The following is a 14,345-nucleotide window of genomic DNA, read 5'->3' on the forward strand; positions in this document are numbered from 1 at the left end:
CAACAAAAACCACATTGGCAATCATAGAAATAACAGGCAATGCACTCACAAGAATGACATGGCACCACACCATACCAAAAACAGATCTCACAGCAATATCATGGAAATGTGCGCAGCCAACATAGGAAATCTTCCACTTAAAAAAAGCCCTTCAAGTCTACAACAGATAACTGACAATCTTTAACCCATATAGAGAGCTATAATAAAATGAAAAAGAAGAACCATTCCCAGACCAAACCTCCAACACACTTGGAAACTGAACAAAAAATAAATTAAAAAAAGGAAGCATGTGAACACCCTTATCTACAGAACAGACTGAAATAAAAATTAGATTATGACTACTTCTTAAAAAAAAGTTTTAGTTTTCTAAAATGTCTGAATTTTCAAAGCCACATTTTATATTCTCCACCACCTTTTTCTTGTCAATGAGCCTGAGTAAGGTGTTCACTCAGTGACCAAGAAGATCTCAGGTGTTGTCAGCAGGACCTAAAGCAAGCCTCCTCCTACTTGCTTCATCAAAAGAAAATCGACCTATAGTTCCTGCCACTGAGCCAAGAAAACAGGCAGTGAAAAGACATTCAGTGTTGTTAATCATCAGAGAAATGCAAATTAAAACCACAGTGAGATATTACCTCGTGTCTACCAGGATGGCTATCATCAAAAAGACCACAAAACCACAAACATTCAGCAACAATGTGGAGAAAATTGAACCCATATATACTGTTGGTGTATAGTTTATACAGAGACTAGTGTGTGAGAGCTGAGTCCTGGAGGCCTGTGATTTATCCAGGAGGTCAAGTCATTGCAGGCAGCATGTGCTGCTTGAAGCCAGTTTTCAGCCCTGGCTGTCCATGCGCATCAGTCTCCTCAGGAGCTGAGTCCCCCAAAATCACACACCCCCACCCAGAGATTCTGATATAATTGGCCCAGGCATCCAGATTTGAAAAGCTTCCCACTTGATTCAATGTGTAGTCACATTGAGAGACACTGTGAGCAACTAGTTCACTCTGGGTTTAGTCAGTATAGTTTATACACCCAAACTAGGAAAAGAAGGAACAATAGAAATGCAAACTATTACAACCACTATGGAAAACAGGACGGTGGCTTCTCAAAAAACTAAAAATAGAACTAATATATGATCTAGCAATTCCACTTCTGGGTATTCATCCAAAGAAAATGAAAACATTAACCTAAAAATATATATGAACCCCAATGTGCATGGTAACCTTATTTACAATTGCCAAGATATGGAAGCAAACTAAGTGTCCATCAACAGATGACTGGATAAAGAAGTTGTGGTATATGTAAAATGGAATATTACTGAGCCATAAAAAAGAATGAAATGTTGCCATCTGCAACAATATAGAGGACTTGGGGAGTATTATGCTGAGTGAAATAAGTCAGACAGAAAAAACAAATACTGTAGAATATCACTTATATATGAACTCTGAAAAAGAAAACTAGTGAACATAACGAAAACAACAACAACAACAACAACAAAAAGACTCACAGGTATGGAGAACAAACTAATGGGTTTCCATGGAGACAGGGAAGAGGGGAGGGCAAGACTGGGATAGGGAATTAAGAGGTACAAACTTCTACTTATACAATAAATAAGCTACAAGGATATGTTATACAGCACAGGGAATATAGCTGATATCTTATAATAACTATAAATGGAGTATAACCTTTAAAAACTGCAACCTGGAACTTATATAATATTGTACATCAACCCTACCTCAATTAGAAAAACGTCGAAGACCAGTTTGCCCCATGTGACCCAGGTCCCTCCAGTTTTGCCTCCTTTTCCTATCTGTAGGGCTCAGTGTCATCATCTGTTAAATAAGGTACTCAGGCTAGAAGGCCAGCTCTACTTCAAGAATCCTGTAAATCTATTGAAAGCAAACTAAATGATCAAATGAGAAAACTCAACCCCAGCATGAGCAATCCTTACTGCTGGCAGAAGTTCCATCTCCACCATGATGAAATGAGGACTAGATAGTGCACACTTGTTCCTTGCTTTCATGGACAGGAAGACACAGCTGATGTTATGTGAGATTTAGGAAGTAGGGAGAACAAGCCACATACTGCACTAAACTTAATACTCTCATCTGCCTTTGCTTTCCCTTCCTTGCACATTTATTGGAAGTGAGATGTGTTTAATTAAGGTTATATACCAATAAAAACCAAATTGTTATTTGCTTTTACCCATCAAATTTGTCTATATAGAAAATGTTTTCCAATAATAAAAATAGCATTTATTAATCATAAAATTTCAAATAATTTTAAAACACAAAGAGTAGAAAGTAAGAGTTATCCATCTCTTGCCCAGATATATTTTATTTCCTTTAAGGAGTTTAACACATATCATACAATACCTTTTCTTATATATATATACATAAAGTATATTTTAAATAAAATGAAATAATACAATGTGTAAACTTTACAACTTGCTTTTTCATTTGACAATTTATACTGTAGACATCTTTTCATTTGAATTTACATTGCTTTACCTCATTCTTTTTAAAGGCTGAATAGTATTCTACTGTCCAGATGAAATAAACTGTATTAAGCCCTCCCTACTGAGCCTGGTCCTCTCCTCCCTACGGTGCAGGCCCCTGCATCTGTGAAGGGGAGATGTGGTCTTGGGGGAAGAGCAGGATGTGCAGACAGAGGTGAGCAGGCAGGGAAGCAGGGCCAGCTGACTGCCACTTTCTGCCCCTCCCCTCTGGGTTTCAGCAACACTTCCTTCATCCTACAGTTACATGAACTGCCTTTTTCTCCTTTCAAGTTTCAAAATTCCCTGCACTCAAAGAATTTTGGAGAAACATTACATGAGCATTTTCTGATTGTTCATTTCAGATTCCTCCTTCTCTCTGACAACAACACATCTGTCACTAATCTAAATACTCATGAAGCAAGACCAGTGAACTCACAGAAAGCAAGAGGGGAAGGAACCCCTTGATCTTTCAGTCAACATGGAGGGTTAAAATTGTCCAATTTAAAAATACAGCTGGGCAGATAAGAATAAGAGATACTAGAATATTTAAATCAAATACTTCTGGCTAACTGAGTTATATTGCCAAGCATTTAAGTCACCCTCACTCCAAGAAAAATATTTTACCAGGAATCTGGCCCTTAACAAATCCTATAAAACAGAAGTCAAATAGGACTATCTGCAGACTGGTGGTAAGGGTCTATTATTCTCAGAATGCTGGGCCTTTAATTTCAGAATGAAATCCAAGCATGTTACCCAAGCAGCTTATACCTTATATAGCAGATGGTGGACATCAATGGGACAGTTCTGTGTTACTTTGTCAACAACATCTGAGATGGATTGCATAAAATCCGGGTTGGTGAACAGAATTTTGTACAGATATAAAAGAAACAATACATATTTCTCTCAACAACTTTTTTAAAATGTAACTTTAACAAATACAGAATTCACTATGCCTTTTAAACCATCACATTGGAATGAATGTGTCAAATTAATCCAAGTGACTCTGTGCATGGAGTGATGGTGACATGTCCCTTCAAGAGATGAAATGTGTGGGTTTAGAGAGGGAAAATAAATCAAACAGTAACAAAGACAGACCAGCCCTGCCTTAGAATACACAGTGACTCAAAGTTTATATGAGATTGTAAAAAGCAAGTGCTCAGTGTATGTGACATGTAATGAAAAATATTGTAGATAATGAGCATGTGATGTATAGACACTTATGTCATGAAAAAGTTAGCCAGGTTATAAGAAAAAACCTAGTCAGTGACTCACACTGTAAATCTGAACTAGAAGACTGGGAATGGGGAATGGTGGTGGCTTCTAGGTGAAACAATCAATATGGTAATAACCATGTTATTAACTAAAAAATCTTACATTCAATTCCATAAGTGAAATAAGCTAAAGTATAAGTAATTCAATTACAAAATTCTTAAAAATGCTTTAAAAATCATGAAAAGTGTCAATGTGCTCTAGGGAAGAAGAAGGCGCCATGCAGCTGTTCACTGGACTTTGCTGGTTTATGTGTATTTTAACTGAAGACTATCACGAGCGAATGAGTGCCGTGATATCAGGTACTGTCAGACATACATTGTGTGCCATTTCCCTGAACAGTCATACACATCGAAGAACAGGCAGTGGTTTGTATTTACCTATTAAATGTAAACTGAATGAGGCAGAAAAATATACCAAAATACAAATAAAGTCCATTTTACTTAAACCTTAAAATATTGCCTCTTAGTTACTGCTTTTACAAACGCAGTAATAATTCTTTGTGACTACTTGCTAAACTGATTATATCTTTAATTCTTCTTTCCAAGGCTGTCCTCAGACAGAAGTTTTATCTAACTTGCAGCAGGGAACACAGCAGGACCAGCTGTACTGGGTTAAATGTTGGACTGAGGATGGATCGTCATGTGTGATGGGAAGGTTATATGTACGCTATCGTACTCTTATACAGAGGCAAATTCCAATCAGTCCTCGAGATAAACTAGTTTTCATATCAGTAGGAGATGAATTTCAAATCCATTCTCTTCTATTGCTCTTAAAGCTTCTTCCTAACTGCTCTTGGTTTAACCAACCATTAACTGTTTAACAGATAGCCAGACCCAAAGAGAAGCACGATGAAACACCCAGTCAAGTGCGTGGACCATGCAGGAGCCAGAGCAGCCACTGAAGCTGCAGCCTACACTCCCAAGGTCCTCCCTGAAAGGTGGCCACCTCACTCGGGAGCCCCACGGGTAGCCACTCTTGCACACACGAGGTGACAGCATTGCTCCACACACGTCATTCTCTGCACACTCAGAAAACAAATGTCTTACCTCTGGGTGAAGGAAAATTTCAGGACCTGGGAAACTTTCCTAGCCAACATCGATAATGATTTTCTTCTGGCTTATGGCATTGTTCCCTGTTTGCTGTTTGATCCACTTCCGCTGATCCACGTCATACTTGGCAAACTTCTTGACTATATTGGGGCAAATGTGACAGTACTTCTCCTGCAGATGCACACACAGAGATGTCACCAGGCATTAGCGACCACCCAGTCTGCCCTCCAGCAAACACCCAGTAACTCCAGCACCACAAACCCCCGACATCAGTCCTGCCCAAGGCCACAACTCCAAGGGACACTTACTGGGCTCAGTGATGTCTAACAGCTATGCTCTGGCCATGTACTCTGCTTTCTTTCCAGCTCTGCTATTAGTCCCAGCCTCACTGTGTCACATGTTGCTGCCTACTATCTGAGATGATGTCTGACGGTGCCTATCAAGTCCCTAGTCTCCATCTCCTCTCTTCTTACTCCTTGTATGCCCCCACGTGGCACCTGCCCAGGCACTCGCTGCCACCCACTGGGACAAGCAGATCCGCATCGCAGCCCAACCCAGATCTGAAGGCAGCAGATCTGGCCCTGTGGTCACCACATCCGATTGGCAGGTGGTTAACCTGCTCTGCGGTCTGACACAGCACACTCAGTGGCTACATGACAGAGAGTTAGTGAGTGCCTAGGCACGTGGGATGCACAAGTGAATAAAACACACACAGACCCCTGCCCACTGGCCCATACACTAGCTGAGAGTCAGAGTAACAAGTGACAGTGATAAATAAGTAAATGGCACAGCACTTTATAAGGTGCTGGGACCATGAACCAAAGGAAAGCCCGACTTTGACAGAATGGATCTGCCACACATTGGGGCATGAGAACCCACTCAGTGCCAGCCCCAGCCTGTGCTGTGCAAAGTGTTTCCTCAGCTGGTGATGCCTGACTGGGGGTCTCTGGGTTGATCATCTGTCCTTAGAGCTAACCTCACAAGAACAGCAGTTGGCCCCTGGGTACCGGATTCTGAAAGTCAGCTTCCTGTGGGCCAGGTGGGCTTTGTTCAATGCCTGCACTTTGTCAGGCCCAAAGCTGGTGCTCAGGAGGACCTCTGAAGGCATTTTCATGATACTAAGTTCAAAATTTCTTAGAATCCCTGAAATGAAACCTAATACCATCCTTGGTATACTCTGCACAACTGTAAGACTGATGGGCCAGACTTGCTACACACCCCTGTGCTCACTGATAACTGACTGAGTGGGTCACCCCATACAACTTCAAATCTACCAGGCTGAGGGCAGAAACAGTAAGTTGTCCTAAGACACCAGGTCAATGTCTCGCAGCAACTCAGAGGCTTAACTGAAGGCAGGAAGTGCCTCCACAGAGTTGATGGTGTGCAGTGTGTCAGCCCCAAGTCCTGGACCACCACTGCCCCCACCAACAGAATCCACGCATCCACAGGCCCACTCCTGCCCACAGGGGCAACAAGACACAGGGTAACTCTGACCCACTCCCACAGAGAGAAGTGGGGCAAGAACTAACTGACAGCAGGGTTGGGGTGGCTGACCTGCAGGGAACACAAGGAGCTCTTCCACTGCCTACCTTCATGGCTGAGTGATACATTGTCACTGCCCAAATGGGCCAAACCTGGTTCAGGGTCAGAGATGGACCCCAGAGAGCCAGTGAGGAAGGTAAAGCCCACCATGAGGACTAGGAGAGCAGCCTCTGTCACAGTCAGCATACTCAGGGCCCTGCTCACCTGCATGGCCACCCCGACAGTCAGGAGCCAGAGGCTGTGAGACATATTGGTAACAGGAATGGGGAGGTGAGGGAACTTGGGTCAACTATCCAAATTTATTTCCTTGAAGAAACACAAGGAAAGGACTAGGGGAAGTTCTAGGAAATATTTTAACATAAAAAGAAAGTCTTATGCTACTTCTGTAAACCTTCCCCCAGGGGGAAAAGATTGACTCCCATGGGCTGCCCAGGACCACACACCCAAGCTGTGAAGTGACCCATCCCTGGAAACTCTAGTCCTGGGCATACCCGGGCACCCAGCCACCCTACTCACAGGGGCCCTGACTCGCACCTGTGCACCCTGTCCTAAAAATACCTCTCCATCCACCAAGAGTGTCATGCAAAATGTGGGACTCCCCCCAGGCACTAGCTTTCCTTCAACCAGCTTGTTACTGGGTGCAAAAGTGGGAGGGAAGGGGGGAGGCTAACCTCCCTTAAACTCCCCTGCAGCTCAGAAACTATGTGTTCAAGGTCACATGTCACTTCCATGCTTAAATTTTTCTCCAAAAACAAAATCTTTGCTCTTTATATAATAATTATCCTTGTATTACTAAGAATCTCTTCATTTTGACTAAAACAAAACAAAAACAAAACAGTAATTTGTCCTGATTTTGCAACCTGAAGAGAAAATTGCTTTGAAAGGGGTCTGTCAACTGCTACCTTCATAGTGACACAAAGACCAAACCGATGGATCAGTCAAGTGGGCATTTTAAATAAGGACCAATGAGCCATTTTCCTCCAAATCTTACTGATTTAATTTTAGAGCTTCCTGTAACTCCTCCAGCATGGTAACGGAGTCTAGAAAACACAGGTGGACTCTGTTCAATGATTCACCCTAGAACAGCATCACTCTGAATGGTAATTCTCAGGGTACAGAACCACACACAGCAAGAGCTGGAAATGAGTTTGAATTCTGGTTGACTGCACAGGATTCCTCACAGTCACTGCTGCTGCTGTCTGCTCCTTACTCGGGAAATGAAGCCTGGAGGGAGAGGTGCAAGACACATTGGCTAATTGAAGGTTCTGTCTAATCAGGCTCCAATTAAATGACATCGTACTAGGCAGGATGCTCAATACCAGTTATCAAGCTGCTCTCATTTACAGCTGGAGAACTCCACAAGCATCCATGTTCAGAGAAGAGGCTAAGCTTTCAGCCCCTTAATTCAAGTGGTAAACAGATGGAGACCCACATTCATGGGGAGGGGAGGGAAGGCACAGTGGGAGCAGGGGTGGTGGCCACAAGGGGAAGTGTGCAAACACTATTTCTCTCTCACCACCAAACTGGCCCATTTCCCATCTGTTTTTACCTTAATGGCTTTTGCGGTCTCCAGTGGTTGCTCAGGAGGGATTCCCACCTCCCTCTCCCTTGGCAGCTGTTGAATGAAATTCATATCTCTACCTGCAATAGGGATGTGTTTGATGCAGCTTCCAATTACCTAACCTTCCACCTGGGGAGACAGAGAGGCAAAACACCATGTGAGTAACTCCAGGAGGAAAGCCCTCCCTGGACTCTAAGTTAGACTCCTGCCCCCACCTGCCCTGGCAATGCAAGCATTTACTGAATCTCCGCTCTGTGCAAAGCTCAGGACTGGGGGAGGGGGAATAAAATGACCATGCATGCAATTCCATTAGGAGAACCTGAGATGCTCTGTAAGCAAACAAAGTGGCCTTTCCATTAGGAATGTGAAGAGAAAACCACAGAAGGCAGTTAATTTCCAAAATGCTGCTGTCTGTCCGAATAATGGGTCATTTTATTGTTCCTCTAACAAAAAGGAAAAAGTTTTAACTATTAATTTTATAAACATTTTTATTGAGTTATAGGCATTTTACAATGTTTTGTCAAATTCCAGTGTAGAGCACAATTTTTCAGTTATACATGAACATGTATATATTCATTGTCACTTTTTTTTTTGCTGTTTAACTATTAATTTTTAAACCAACTACAAATTGGCTTGCATTTAAAAATCAACCACCTGGTTAGCATGCAGGACTTAGGGTGTGACAACCTGGACTCAGATCCTGGTTCCACATCTGTGGGCAGAGTAACCATGGCCACATCTGTTAACACATATGTTTCAACCTTGGCACCTTCACCCATCATATGCGGTGAGTGGGTGCACAGAAGAGACCCAGTGACAGGCAGCAGGTCAAGTACACAGCATGGTTTAGGCATGCATTAAAGACTCAATAACCGATCTGCTCACTCTAGTAAGAGCTGCACTTGGTAGGAAGGAACAGTCTGGCAGGTTCCCCTCAACCCTATGCTATGTGAGATCCATGCTGGGGGGAGTTTGGATCCGCTCACCCAGCTGCCCTCCCGGACCAGTGACCAGGCTGTCAGCCGTCACCAGCAGGAGAAGGCCAGGAGCTGTTGTGTGGTCCCAGGTCCTCACCAGCCCCCTGGGGTGCCACTCAACATGCAGGCCACAGGCTGGGAAGGTCCAGCTCATGCTGGTGGGAGTAGCTGTGCAGAGTGGACAATGTCCCCACCTGCACCAGGTAGAGGAGGCACTCTGAGCTCCCTGATGGCACTGGTTGCTTGTCACACACTCATGGAGACAGAAGGCTGGAGCAAATCCTCATCCATCTGACAGATGGATCAGTTCCACTATGTACAAGCACAGTTACCACTGAAGTTACAAGAACAGGTGACTGAATTCCTCTTATGTCTTCTGAGGTGCCCAACTTCTAGAAGTGAGAGAGTGTGTAGCCTTTCTCAGGAGCCCAAGCCAATTGTAAAATATTTAAGATCAAGATAAAAGATATGTACACATTATTAAAATAAAAAAGTCATAAGAACAGTAGCTCTCGCAAACAGAAACTATTCACAATTTCTATACTCAATACATTACATATAACATTTTCTAAAATTAATTCAACCCATGTTGAGTATCAGCTTCATCACAGATTAAATATATTAAAACAACCCACAGCCAATGGTAGGAAAACAAGTAAGTGAGTTGTGCTACACCCACATGATGGGCTGTCAGGTAGTTACTAAATATCTTTCCACAGAGTATTTAACCATAAAGATACATCAGGGATAAGTCAATATGCAAAATACAACCTCAGGAGCACATTGTACAATTAGAACATGAAATCAGATGGAGGGTATCCCAACTGTGCTTAAAATGTGTATCGTGTGTCTAAGAAAAAGAGCTCAGTAGACTATACCAAAAAAGTGTGGCACAGTCCTCTGGGCAGGTTTGTGGGTCATTCTATTTTCTTCTTTACATTTCTCCATTTTACCTAAATTTTGTACAGTAAATGAAATTTTTATAAATAGGGGGAAAAAAACTGCATTAAGAAACAGAGAAAAATTTGAACAACAACTTTCTCTGTGGGCCTGCACGTAGTGTGAAACTTGTTTCAGATGCACAGGGGAGGCCAGGAAGCAGACCCACAGGCACAGACCCTGACCTTGGCCTGCACTGACCTCTGAGGACTTGACCTCAGAGAGGAGCCAGGCAGGACCACACAGCAAGTGGCACCTAAACACCTCACACCCAGGAGGGGGCAGTGTTCTGAGACTGGATGAAGGGGCTGCGAGCACAGAGCATGCTCTGCAGGCCTCCTGCCTCTTCTCACCCCCGGGCAAAGGGGACACTGGCAGGGTGCAATGACAGAGGGGAAAGATTTGGCTTTTTCCTCCTGACTGTAGACACATCAGCCTCCCCCTGCAGTGATTTCTGAACTTTGAGGTATTAAAGCACCAGCATTAGTACATCATCTCTGCAACGTCCTGAAATAAAACAGTGACTATTTTTTAAATGAAATAAATGAATTGTTTTTTTTAAAAAAAACTAGTTTGCATTTTTTAAATTTGTCTTAGTTGATTTACAAAATTCTGTTAGTTTCCAGTGTATAGCATAGTGATTCATTTATTGCATTTTTAAAAGGAGCTTAGCACATACACACACAAACCTATATTTGCACAAAAGATACTTGTAATACACAAAATAACAAACATTAGTATCAGGGGTTGCCTCCAAGAAGGGACGTGGAGGAGGAAAGGCAGGTCTGAATTCCCAATGTAACCCCCTCCAGATAGCTTCAATTAATTAAAAAAAAATCTTTAAATAATTCATTTAACTAGTCCATTGTACCAAATATATATGTGTATATATATATATATATATATATATATATATATATATATATATATATAGTCTCTTGAAGCCTGAATTAGAAATCACTTCTGTAATATTTTGAAAATTAAAACCAAAAAGTGACATTGCAGAGCATCCTGCAAGTCAAGGGGAACAATCTCTCCTTCTTGGCTCTTAAAAAATTTTTAAAAAGCAAGAAACAAATCCTCTCCAGAGGATTGTCACAGAACACAAAATCATCCTCCAAATGTTCATGTGCTGCACCCACTGATATCCAGATTACAGTTCAGAATTAAAGTCAGGAAAACCCTCCTGGCAAAGTGACACCGGGGCCAAGCAGAGCCAGGGACATCAGACGACTGCTGACACCAGACTGCACAAATCTGCTACTGCAAATTTCCAACTGCCAGTGCCACAGACACTAGGCATCTTCCACTTTCTCACACAACTGTGTTTAAAGGCTCTTGTTAACTTTGCTAAGTACAGTTATGTCTTCAAAAGTGGTGCTTTAATTAACAGAAGGGTTTTTTTTTTTCTTTCACTGCTTCCTTCACCTCAAATCAGGTTAGGCCCACAGACAGAGCAGAACTCGCTGCCCTGCTGACCATTGGGATAGCGTGAGTGACCCCATCCTTGCTGTCAATGATGATTCCTGTTAATGTGTGTTCACCAACTTGTCATGATGTCCAGTACACAGCTAAGGCCAGCACTGCCTTCACAAATACCACAGAGACCATCAGCATGGGGACTTTCTCAAGTGTTCCACAAGCATATCTTCAGGTTGGAGCAATAGGCCCTTTCTTTCTTACTGAGTCTGAATGACCTTTCCCTTCCCTACCTTCCATCTTCCTCCCAAATCCAAATTCCAAAGTGGACAACTAACATGTAAATTCTGTGCACTTAATCTGGAGGAGTCAACTTCTCAGTAAGATAAATCAAAGCTTTGCAAAGAAAAGCCAGAGAGAAAGGAATTTTATTGTGGAATCAGGAGGTTTTAATTTCTAATCCACTGGTTCCCAGTGTGGGTCCACAGATGGATTTCAATAAGACTACTTGTGGGGACTTTAGAAAGACAAAATTCTGGGCCTGGCACCCAGAAATTCTCATCTGGCAGAACCAGGATAGTGGTTCTCAACCAGGTGCAATTTTGCCCCCAAGGAGCACCCGGCAATATCTGGTGACATTTCTCGCTGTCACACTTGAGGGAGGGGAGGCTGGTGGTGGTGCTTCCCCTGGTGGGTCAAGACCAGAGATGCTGCTAGACATCCCACAACACACAGCTCAGTACCCTCCACTCCCCTGAGGACTGCCCGATCCAAAACTTTGAGGCTGGAAACCCGTGGTCTGATATAAATTCTGAGAATGTGTATTTTGGAAAAAACACTTTTGAGGAGACCTTGCTGCATAGATCACTTTGAGAACCACTGGGCCAGTGTTTCCTGAAGTGTCTCCTAGTCCATGGAACAGAAACAGCTTAGGGGTTGGGGAATATTTCTGGTTAAATTTGGAAGTGGTGGAATAAACAGAGTTTTCTAATGTAGGCATTTTCAGAGTCTTTAAGACATCACTGTCTACTGAGAATCACCACACAGAGGACACAGCATGTGGAATCTTCCAAGTTAATCATCTATGCAACTCCTCCTCTTTTTTCCTACAAGGGAATAGAATATGCAGGAAGCATTTTGGAAAACAATTTTATCATTTATTCCCCCAAATTTCAGTCAATTCCCTTATATAGAGGCAGATAAATTACACCTAAAAACAACAAAACCCCCCATGAAGAACAAGCAGCTTCAGGGGAAGTTCTGCAAACTCATGGAACCACAGGAGCTCAGATCCACAAAGGGAAACCCTTGAAAGACATTTATTTTGTTTCATTTTGTTTTGTTTTAACAGATTCTATAGTATATTTTCTTTTTTATGATCAGAAGTAAAAAAAAGCCAAAGAACCACACCTACATCTTGATCTTGTCTTCCTGAAGATACTTTAGATTTTAATGAATGTAAACAGACAAAAGCTGGACAAACTCTACACCAGCAGTAAAAACATAAATCACAGAAATTGCTCTGTACAGTGTTTGAGCTCGGACCTGAATGGGATGAGTTCATGTGCACTTGAGTGCATGGGAAAGGAAACCACACCACACAATCTTACAGAGGCCTCTAGAATCACCATTTCTTCCACATTAGACAACTAAGGTCACTTGGGAATCATGAAAGTCACTTGTCCTTACCTGAACTGCAAAGTAGAGTCCTGGTACATTAAATAATTTGAACATAATTTCTGCAAGATATTCTCTATTTTCTGGTGTATTCAGAGGAGGTTCTGTCTGTAAGGAAATATTCACTATATTTAGTGTTCACCCAAATTTCATGTAATTACATCAGAACGGCAATAAGTTAATCTAAAAGCATGTTCATTAAGATGCTGTACAACTCCTTAATTTGACAGACAGAGTACACCCAGAGTGATTGATTAAACACATTTTGGCTGTGAGGTTTAAAATCTTTGAGAGAGCAAAGCCTCTCTAAACACTTCTGCTCTTACTAATCCACCCCAAAACAAGAACAAGCTACAGAAAAGGAAACTCCACCTCGGATAACAGAACACCCAAACACCGTGAATCTGAAGAGACGTGCACTGAGCTGCCAAGGGCAATAACAGCCCCACTGAGACCAGATGAGTGAAGACATGGAAAGAGAACACCAGTGACTTCAGATACCAGGCAATATCCAGTTCTCCAGAGAAGAGCAAAAGCAGAGAGCCCTTGCTTGGATTCAGAGTAGTCTGAGCAGCACAGCTGCAGGAGCCTCGCTCCCCAGGCCCCTCCCCTCAGAGCACAGGCGGCAAGGTGAGAAGTTACACCTCCACCATCTGCTGTGAGAAAGACAAGCCTGGGACAGAAGCTGCTTCAGCCAGACACTGCCCACCACCCAGCCTAAACCCAACACACAGCCAGTTCAGAAAGATCTCCCCTCACTCAAAGATGAGGAAAGAACACAAGAAGACTAGCCAAACATCAAATAAAAACACTCATAGAAAAAGAGAGGGGAGAGAGAAAAATAGGAAAAAACAAATGGCAGATAAAAAACATGTACCCAGAAAAATATAAAAATAAAGCAGATGAAAATCATGACATAGGTATCCGAGTTTTTTGAAATGTCTATTTAAAATAATAACTATTATCTAATAGGAGGAAATTAACAGGATTAGATAAAAATAAAAATAAATAGAGCTGCTTTTTGTCATTCAGCAATATGTTGAACATTTTTCCATGTTAATAAATATGGATTTACATCACATATTTAAGCTAGGGAAAAAAAGAGAGAGAAAAGGAGAAAATAAAAAACAAAGAAAGGAAAAAAAATCTAGGCCTTTTGGCAAAAAAAAATAAATAAATAAATATCCACATTACCCTTTGTTATATACTGAGCTGTGTGTCCCAAAACTCTTATGCTGCAGCTGCAACACTCAGGTGACTGTGTTTGGAGATGAAGCCCCTAGAGGGGTAATCCAGGATCAGTGAGGTCACGGGACAGCACTAACATCTCTGCAGGATAAGGCAGAGGGATCAGGGAGCTCTCTCTCACTCACACACAGAGGAAGAGCCACACAAGGACCTGGTGAGAA

The 14,345-nt window shown here is 42.2% G+C and overlaps 1 long non-coding RNA gene across 13 annotated transcripts in view; it reads right to left on the reverse strand.

Annotated features, from left to right (window-relative positions):
- The window catches only part of LOC135320819 (uncharacterized), a 40,075-nt gene that overhangs the window by 15,153 nt on the left and 10,577 nt on the right, over positions 1-14,345 (reverse strand). For 10 of the 13 annotated variants that reach the window (XR_010380160.1, XR_010380157.1, XR_010380156.1 and 7 more), the window contains 4 exons: positions 12,949-13,044; positions 9,096-10,347; positions 7,913-8,053; positions 4,819-4,992 (listed from right to left, as the gene is read on the reverse strand). This is a non-coding gene — a long non-coding RNA (uncharacterized LOC135320819). The remainder of the gene's footprint in view (positions 1-4,818; positions 4,993-7,912; positions 8,054-9,095; positions 10,348-12,948; positions 13,045-14,345) is intronic. The other 3 variants (XR_010380154.1, XR_010380152.1, XR_010380159.1) reach the window with 3 other exon arrangements.

This window comes from Camelus dromedarius, unplaced genomic scaffold, assembly GCF_036321535.1.
Source record: "Camelus dromedarius isolate mCamDro1 unplaced genomic scaffold, mCamDro1.pat HAP1_SCAFFOLD_19, whole genome shotgun sequence".
In the NCBI taxonomy this organism is placed as follows: domain Eukaryota; kingdom Metazoa; phylum Chordata; class Mammalia; order Artiodactyla; family Camelidae; genus Camelus; species Camelus dromedarius.